This window comes from Polypterus senegalus, chromosome 17, assembly GCF_016835505.1.
Source record: "Polypterus senegalus isolate Bchr_013 chromosome 17, ASM1683550v1, whole genome shotgun sequence".
Lineage (NCBI taxonomy): Eukaryota > Metazoa > Chordata > Cladistia > Polypteriformes > Polypteridae > Polypterus > Polypterus senegalus.
In genome coordinates this window covers 26,745,388-26,755,607 of record NC_053170.1, presented here as the reverse complement: position 1 = coordinate 26,755,607, position 10,220 = coordinate 26,745,388, and positions in this window count along the sequence as shown.

The following is a 10,220-nucleotide window of genomic DNA, read 5'->3' as shown; positions in this document are numbered from 1 at the left end:
ATTACCCAGACTTCCAACATACCAGTGGTATAATCAAAACTAAAGTGAATGAGTAGAATCTTATGATCTTCAACAATATTTTGTAATGTATTGGCAAGACACAAAACTCACCCTGCTTGGGTTTTAATAATTAGGTAAAAATGATGCATTGACTTTTTTACAGATACGGTGAACTGATTTTGAAATTTGCTTTGATGACACTGTATATAGATGGCACATGGTTATCACTAGTATTGTTGGGCAAAATTCAGCAAAGCATTTTTTTTGCAGTGAATTTTCTGGGTTTGTCAGTGACTCGGTTTAATAAATTTTTCCTTGAAAAGTCGCATTGCTGATGGCTTAGGCAAACGGCTTTTGTTTTTCCCCCTGTTCCCCATGAAGCTTTGCGAGGCCAGCATGACTTCACAGAGCTATAGCAGCCAATATTTTATAAGCACGTGTCTATGCAACATGTACTGCGTGTTTTATTTGTGTTATGCATACGCAAAACATTCATGTATGTGTGTACTGTATTCTTTACAGTGCTGCCTGATCTGCTTCATGCATGTTTAAATAATTTATAACATATACATTCATGCACAATGTCTCTACTTGATCGATACTCCAGTTGGATTAGCACTCCACATGCATTTTTGATATTATTAAAAAGAACACTTTCACTCAACATTGTAATGTATGGTGGAAGCAGATATAGAACTCACTGTATTTTCATTTGAGCAGCGCATTAGTGGACCATAATGAGAATATTTATGAAAATACTTTGTTGTTCTGCATAGATCTGTTGTTCATTTTGTCTTTACTGCTGGATTAAAGGCTGTTTGCTATGTAGCGCAGACTGGGTACTGACAGGGAGAGCCCCCAGAGTTATAGTGATGAGAGCTCAGGAGATACAGAGAGTGATAAAGGCCCCAAAAAAAATCCCAAATTTTATTTTGGGAAGGCATGGAGATGCAGTGGTTAATAGTGCTGCATCACATATTAAGGTCATACTTTTGGCCGCAATAATCAGTCCAACATACGGTAGTTTGCAAAGATTTCCCTAGCTCTCTGAGACACTTTAAACACGATTGTATCATTATAATCCACTCAAAACTAGTTCACGGTCTCCCTTTCCATTGAATTTAATGCATTTCGACCAGTTTGCCGAAATTACTGAACCTTTCCACGTTTCCACTGAACTTGAGGCAGAGTGAAATTAATGGGGTTACCTCTTTACTAGTTATCACTACTGCTTCATTGCTTTATAGAGACCCATGTTCACAGATTCACCTGGAGCTGGCTGTGTGACGTTTGCTTGTTATACCTGTGACCATGCATCAGATCAGAATTTATTAAAGTGGCACATAAAAATGTAGTGTATGGACAATAGTGTCTGTCTGTCTGTCTGTCTGTCTCTCTCTCTCTCTCTCTCTCTCTATATATATATCTATATATATAAACTGCTCAAAAAAATTAAAGGAACACTTTGAAAACACATCAGATCTCAATGGGAAAAAGAAATCCTCCTGGATATCTATACTGATATAGACTGGGTAATGTGTTAGGAACGAAAGGATGCCACATCATTTGATGGAAATGAAAATGATCAACCTACAGAGCCCTGAATTCAAAGATGCCCCAAAAATCAGAGTGAAGAAATTATGTGGCAGGCTAGTCCATTTTGCCAAAATTGAATTGCAGCAACTCAAAATTGTACGCAGCACTTTGTATGGCCCCTGTGTTCTTGTGTACATGCCTGACAACATCGGTGCATGCTTCTAATGAGATGACAGATGGTGTTATGTGGGATCTCCTCCCAGATCTGGACCAGGGCATCACTGAGCTCCTGAACAGTCTGAGGTGCAACCTGGTGGCATTGGATGGACCAAAACATAATGTCCCAGAGGTGTTCTATTGGATTTAGGTCAGGAAAGTGTGGTGGCCAGTCAATGGTATCAATTCCTTCATCCTCCAGGAACTGCCTGCATACTCTCACCACATGAGGCCAGGAATTGTCGTGCACCAGGAGCCACTGTACCACCATAGGGTCTGACAATGGGTCCAAGGATTTCATCCTGATACCTAATGGCAGCCAAGGTGCCTTTGTCAAGCCTCTAGCGGTCTGTGTGACCCTCCATGGATATGCCTCCCCAGACAATCATTAACCCACCACCAAACTGCTCATGCTGAATGATGTTACAGGCAGCATAATGTTCTCCATGGCTTCTCCAGACGTGCTCAGGGTGAACCTGCTCTCATCTGTAAAAAGCACAGGGCACCAGTGGTGCATCTGCCAATTCTGGTATTCTATGGCGAATGCCAATTTAGCTGCATGCTGCTGGGCAGTGAGCTCAGGGCCCATTAGAGGACATGGGGCCCTTGGGTCACCCTCATGAAGTCTTTCTGGTTGTTTGGTCAGAGACATTCACACCAGTGGCCTGCTGGAGGTCATTTTGTAGGGCTCTGGCAGTGCTCATCCTGTTCCTCCTTGCCCAAAGGAGCAGATACTGGTCCTGCTGATGGGTTATGGACCTTCTATGGCCCTCTCCAGCTCTCCTAGAGTAACTGCTTGTCTCCTAGAATCTCCTCCATGCCCTTGAGACTGTGCAGGGAGACACAGCAAACCTTCTGGCAATGACACGTATTGATGTGCCATCCTGGAGAAGTTGGACTACCTGTGCAACCTCTGTAGGGTCCAGGTATCGCCTCATGCTACCAGTAGTGACACTGACTGTAGCCAAATGCAAAACTAGTGAAGAAACAGTCAGAAAAGATGAGGAGGGAAAAATGTCAGTGGCCTCCACCTGTTAAACCATTCCTGTTTTGGGGGTCATCTCATTGTTGCCCCTCTAGTGCATCTGTTGTTAATTTCATTAACACCACAGCAACTGAAACTGATTAACAACCCCCTCTGCTACTTAACTGACCAGATAAATATCCCATAAGTTTCATTGACTTTATGCTATACTCTGATTAAAAAGTGTTCCTTTAATTCTTTTGAGCAGTATATATATATCATATATATATATCACACCATGAAGAGTTGAAGGTTTCTGTAATGCAGTTTTTTTTCCACAATTTCTCCTTTCACTTTTCTGCTGCCACTGATCTGTATCCAGAGGGCATATCCTACCACCCTTGTGAGGTGCTTATGTGCAGTCATTCTAAAACATTAACTTTAGCAAGGACAAATCTATGGGAGGGGGATGGAAAGTTTATGAACGATCTTTCAAGTACATGCTGTGTAGCACTTCACTGTTAGCTCTTTTTACAGTGACTTGAGAAATATAAAGCTATTTAGTCTCCAGAAGAACTGTCAATGGAACATAGCTGTTAGTCCATAAACATGTAAATGTGTAGGTGTTTAGGTGTTAATTTAAAGCTGACAAAGTGTCTCTGGTACTTTGTAAAAAGTGTATTTATTATTTTCATATGTTACTGGTTAAGATAACTTTCAGTATGAAAGAGCTTTATATACAGTTAAATTGCAGTGTTCCTTTTTTGTAGTCCTCTGGAATGTCGGCACCTTGTACAAAATGTTGTAAATATCAGCTAAAGATTATTCTTGAAAGATTGTAAGTAGGTGGTCTTGCTTCATGGTTTCTTTCACTTTTTTAACATCTCTTACTCCAGCACGTGACTATAGAATATAGTCATGCTGGTCTAGAGCATGTAATTTTGTCACTGTAAAATAGCCATGTGTAATGCATTGATGAATATCCTTTAGGACATTTATATCCCGATACTAAAAGGTAATTTTTGATGGAGGGTTTTTGGTGGCTAAATGACAATTTAGAGTATACTTCTGTAACAGTGTTCAGCTGAAGCCAGATTTCCTTCATTCTTCTTTAAGTGTTGCACACTACTGATAAAGATTAAAATAAAATCCAGGTATAAGTTTGAAAACACACTATACTATGTCAACAAAACCACACATCTCCGGAAATTGTAGGCCTACTTAAACAAAACCTGATGATTACATGTTTTAGGCCAAATACCTATTTAGAATTATGCAAAACATGGACAATTCTTTCAACTACAGAAGAGGAGTATCTTGAGAAAAAAAACACTGCATCCACCTAGAGAACAGTCGAACTCCAGACAAACATTAACTGGGCCGGACCTACAAAAAAAAAAAGGCCAATAAGCTGTGAGGCAATACCAGCACTCTACCTTGGTGCCATGTAAAATAAGTTTTAATTAGAATAGTAACAGATTTTGGGATTTTTCACTATTTAATGTGTCTGTTCTTCAGGTAATATGCAATAGCTAAGGTGTGCACTAGGTTTAAATTCCATAATGTGGTATTATGAATCAGATTGGAATGAATGTGCAATACGGTACAATGCAGTTCTTTTCAATATACTACCAAATAACAGCACCACTTGTTAATTAAAACTATTCAGATATTCATGCAAAATGTGTCTGGTGTAATAGATGGGATCATTTTGGTGTTGGCATGTGTTTAATGAACCCTTTCCAAGACCGACCTTGTTACAACTTTGCCTTTCTTTAGTTAGTCAAGGATAGTTCTCCCCAGTATTCTATTAAAGTAATGAGAAAGCACAGCCAGATGGCTCCCAGAACATTATTAAAGGATCATTAGTGGGTGAAAGGGAAAGGGGCTTTATTAGCTCTAATATAACTGTTGATATTTGCATGGAGAGTACTTCTGTCTCAAGTTGCCCCCGTCTGGGCAACCTGGACATTAACTTGTGTCATGTCCACCTTACAGAGAGCAAAATGTATCAGTCCCTATCCAGCTGAGCCAAAGAAGAAGTAAACTGGCGGAAGTGAGTAATGGGGTTTCTTTTTTTTTCCCCCTGTAGTAAGCTCACTTCACTTAACAATTTGCCATGCTACCTTATTGTGAAATCCAGCAAATTGGTATCTGGGATTCTGAACACAATTATTGTAGAAAAATGGATCTTGATCAGTGCCACCAGTAACATTTGATCCAGATAGGAAGTAGTAGGGTGTTGTACTGTGTTAGCCATTATGAATGTAGAGAAAAGCCAAGCAAAATGACACCCGAGTTGCCTCAAAAGCTTGCATATTGTAATCTTTTTAGTTAGGCAATTAAAGGTGTCATTTTGCTTGGCTTTTCTCTACATCCAGATAGGAATGTAGTGTAAATGATTGGTCCAGATTAATGTGTTCCCTGTCATGGGATAGCGTTGATCTGAATTAGTTTGATGCAATGCCATTTTATCCTTGTCAGATGATAGTAAAACATACTCTCCGGAGTCATCCACAGAAAGCCCAACAATTTCTAAGCTTCCACATTTCCTTGCTTTCTGTTTCTATGGGGGTGGAATTACAAAAATGATGTGTTTGTATGAACACTGACACCATTTATCTTAATTGATGACATACTGTATGTATATGAACACCAACACTGTTTTCCTTAATTTAACACACTACAAAATCAGACAAATGGGTTTGCCAAAAGAAATCATTTTTAGAATTGTGTGATGCTAGTTACATTTAGAATTGTTAATCTTTTCTATCAATTATTTTTTAACCTTTATAATTATCAAGACAAGTTATAAAATGTTTAATAAAGAAATATGTATCAGCTTTCAATTTTGTCTTGTGTTTTGTGTAAGCCTGCTGTGAGCACCTAGAGTTTAAAACCCTCAATTAACATTAGTGCTCAAAAAAAATTGTTTAGTGCTCCTAAGGCACTTTCCTACTACAAGAACTTTTTCGAGGAACCAGAGACTCCGGAACTTTTGTAGCATTCCCACTGCAGGAACATGGGTTATTTGTTGTTCCTGATACTTTTATTTTAGTCCTACTCCACGGTATGTACTTTTCGTTCAACTAGCAGCTATCATGGGTCGAGCTTGGGCAATGAATTGTGCTGATTGGTTGAGCAAAATGACTGATGCCATCTTACAAATCTGGTAGATTGGTTGAGCAAAATGACTGATGCCATCTTACAAATCTGGTAGTATTTTGGACTTTGGAGAGTTATCTGTGAAGATGGAGTGCTGTACTTCACAACACATCACTCTTCACTGCCATCTCCTTGGTACGTCCCATCACACTTTGCATTGATGCAGTAAGTCTCCTGTAAACTCCTGATCACAGTGCACTTTGCAGTGCATCACTCTTTATAGCCACCTCCCTGGTGCACCATGCCATGCACTGCCTCAAAACAATAATCTCCCCCATGATCTCCCATACATGCCTCACTTCGAATTCTTCTTTGCACTTCACATATTTTGCATAAAGGTTATAGTTCCTTTTGTATGGTGGGAACACAAGACACGAAAATGGCCAGTGACCACAAGTGGCCCAGGGCCTGCATCGTACAGGATCTAATGGGCTCCTGAAAACAAAGTTCCAGCAGTGAAAAAGCACTCCTAGATGTCATCCTGTTTTCTGTATTTTGTTCAAAAGGTTAAGACTTGCTTCTGAATACTGAACAAAGTGGGCAGCTTCAAGTAGGATGTGCAAAAAGCAACCCATAACATATGCTACCAGAAAGCCAGACTCAATTATTTTTAGTAGTTTACCACCAAAGAAATCAAGCTTACTAACTCACTGGAGATGTGAATATAGTAACTCTATGTAAAAACACATTTCAGATTTCTTATGAGTTAATGAGGTATCACCTGATCCTGATCCAACATACAAGTAAGTATGCGTAATATACACACGAGTAGGTGTTTGATCACTTAGATACAACTGGTGAAGAGAGAAGGGGTGTGTCTCTAGCATAATTACTTTTCCATAGTGACGGGAGCAGTGCCTTTTTTCTTTTTTCTCCTTGCAGTATTCACAATGAGCATACTGAGGCCTCAAGCATTCGTTATTGGCAAGGCTGTTTTGGTAGGAGTGTTCATGTTTGCTCTTGTAAGCAAAGTTTTTTTTTTTTAAATCTTGAACATGCATTTATATCTTTGGTTTCTTAGTTGAACTGCTCATGGCAACTAGCTAAAGAACTTATTTGTTTGAAGGTAAAAGGGACCCAATATGGTAGATTTAAATCATGCTATTGCCTGCAGCAAAAGTTGATCAGTGAGTCAACCATGATATGCTGTGAATGACACACAGTGCCACTGGCCCTAACATGAGGACTTGCCTTCTTTACTTACTTAGGTGTGTCTTTGAAACTGGTTATGTATGTCATTGTTGTTTACTAAGGCGAAACGAAACCTTTTTTTTTTTGCCGCCTTTGCAAAATTAATGTGGCACCAGACACAGACTGCTGTGAACTGTCACCCCTGACACAATTCATTTCTTTATTCCACTTCATCTTTTTTGTGATTATTGGTTTAGCATTTCAGTTTTTGTGGGTATTGTTCTCTTTTTGACGCCTGCTTATTTCACAAAATGTTCTTCCAATAAAAGCAGTCCTCTGTGAATTACAGTTTTATTTAAAGGGTGTTGTACTGTGTTAGCCATTATGGGTGCAATGAGAAGTCAAGCAAAATTAGATCTTTTATTGGCTAACTGAACAGATTATAATATGCAGTCTTTCAAGGCAGCTAAGGCCTCTTCTTCAGGCAAGAAAAGGTGTCATTTTGACTTCTTATTGCAGTTTTATTAAAAGAACTGCATCTACACAGACAGTATTAACAAAATAGAACTGTATTTGTCTGAGAATAGATGCCTTGAAAACAGGCTAAATTAACACACTAGATTTAGTCAAAAAGCCTAGGGTTTTGTTGTCTTCATGTATAGTGTTTGATCAATTTGGAATTGTGCTTTCACAGGTGTGTGTATATATAACCCTTCTGAAAATGAAGCTGTCAGATTTGCAGTTCAGTGTTGAACATTCACCAGCATTATTTCTCTCTCTTCCTCTCGATTTTTCCTCACTTAACATCAGACTGCTAATTAACACACTATCACTTTAGCTGCTATCTATAGCCAGACTGAGTTTATATTCCTAAAGCTTTTAGGTGACAAAAGAATGTTTCCCCCTCTCTGAAAATACCTTGATTTTAGCCGGATTTTCATACATGTTGTACTGAAGTTAGAATGATCCTTTTGAGTTTTGAATGTACAGTAAATGACCAACTAAAGGAAAACTACGGTATTTTTTCTGTAGATATTAGCTTAGTGTAAAAGGATGAAAATAGTGTGTGCACAAAGGTGTTTTTGTATTATGTCAGTTCATTTTTGTCTTTGTTTTGTGATGTATTCACATTCTTAATGAAGTTCTCTGAGACAGCTCTGTGAAACGTGTCTGACAGAATTAAGAACTGGCTGAAAGATTACACTTGGGAGAGGCCTTTGTTTGCTTTTTCTGTCAAAAATTGTTCAAAGTGAAATTGTCCTTTTCAATTATTATTTGGGCTATTGTTAAAGCAATATTTGTCACAACTACTGTGTTAGATTTTTTTTATTATTTTCAAAAATGTTTTTGTTGAGCTGCCTGTGAAGTTTTCTTAATTTTCCCACTTCTTGTTATGAAAAGGCATATAGCAAAGACAACACAGAATTTCATGCTCTTTTTGTTATATGATATTCGTTACATCAGCATTTTAGCGCAGGACCTTCAATAACTTGCTAAGAGATTAATCTAAAAGTTGAATCAGAACACAGTATTGTGTAAATGGCAGCTGATTAAATTGTTTTGAGTTCATGCAAACAGCCAGCATGAACAATGAACCTTGGACTGGAGTGATCCATAAGGCTGTTTTCACTGCAGCCTTCAGTACATGTTAGATTAGTTATTCATTTTATTATAAATGGTATTTCATCATTTTATGTGTTTTTGTTTTATTACTCATTTAATTTAAAAGTATACCTGTTTAGAATTTTTAGAAGACTCTTACACTGGATTAAGCAGTTTCGGAAAATGGGTCAGTTTACAGACACCGTTTATGGTTGATTTCTTGCTTAAGAACATGTGGATTCTGCATTGCCAGGGTGTTGGCCATGCCTGTAATGTGAAATATTGTTATTACCTCGGAGTAGGAACGAAGTAAATCATGTTAGCTGATATTAAGAGTAGGTAACAATATTTAGGGAAGTTCGTAAAGGCCCACCTTGTTCTTGATTAGTATATGCAATATTCATGATGAGAGTTTGCCTTTACTATTGTTTCTGCAGTTTAAAGTGGCCTTTGATGGAGTAAAAATGCAACTGCCAATCCGGTGATTTACGTCTTTCTTGGTAAGCCATGGTTTCTGCTTTGCTTTTCTCAAGTGAAACCCATTTTCAATCAAATTTTTGTGTCTTCGCTGTATATAGTGTAGTGAACTATAGCAGGCTAACTATTGTTCTGTATATCAAAAATATTAAATGTCACATTTCACTTGCATAGTAGATATCTTTTGTTTACATATCACACCTATCCTGGCAGTGGACTTTGAAACTTGGAAACTGGCTCTTTGGTGTTACTTTGCAAGCAGTTCTCAATAACAGAAATGTGGCATTTGTATAAGATTGCACTTGCAGTATGTTTTTAAGGCTTTTGCTTGCTATCTTAACAGTTTAAAGTAAACAATATATAGGCAAAACTCTCAAAATATAAGTGTTTTTAACTTGCTTTGTCACTATATTCATCACTTTTATAGTCATATGAAAAAGGAAAGCACACCCCGTGAAATGATTTTCTTTTTTAACATATCAAGATTTTATTTTTGTATAAACAGTATCTTTAGGTAAACAATATAAGTGTAGGAAAACAACATTGAAAATTTGAGTTTCCAATAATAATATATATATATATATCAATGTGTGTGTGTGTGTGTGTATTTATGTATGTTCCAGCATCACTTCTGAGTGGCTGGAGCGATTTTCATGAACATGGTACACATGTTTCTCATTGGTCGATTAAAAATACTGTACTGTACTCACCCCCTTCTGGGTAGGGTGCGGGGTGATCCTGCAGTCTTGTATGCATGTTATTGTCCAGACTCTGAACGACCACCAGAAGGTGAACTGGAGGTGACTGCCACCATTCTTTGTTTGAGCAGCACTGCACGTCTGTTTTTGAAATTAGAGTTGGCTGGGTTGGGACCTCAATTATTTTTGGGACTCATTCTGTCTTTGTGACACGAGCAGCCATAGATAGATTGATAGATATTCTAAGATATTTATGTATATATATCTTATATATAAAGCAGACTGTAACAATCTTGCGGTCTTGTATGTATATGTATGTATTCAGTTGACGCTCGGAACGTTTCTGGTGTGTTCTGTAAAAGCAACCAACAGTTTTATCATGAAAAATCCATAGTATTATTTGTTTGTCGTTTAATATTTGTTTTTGTTAA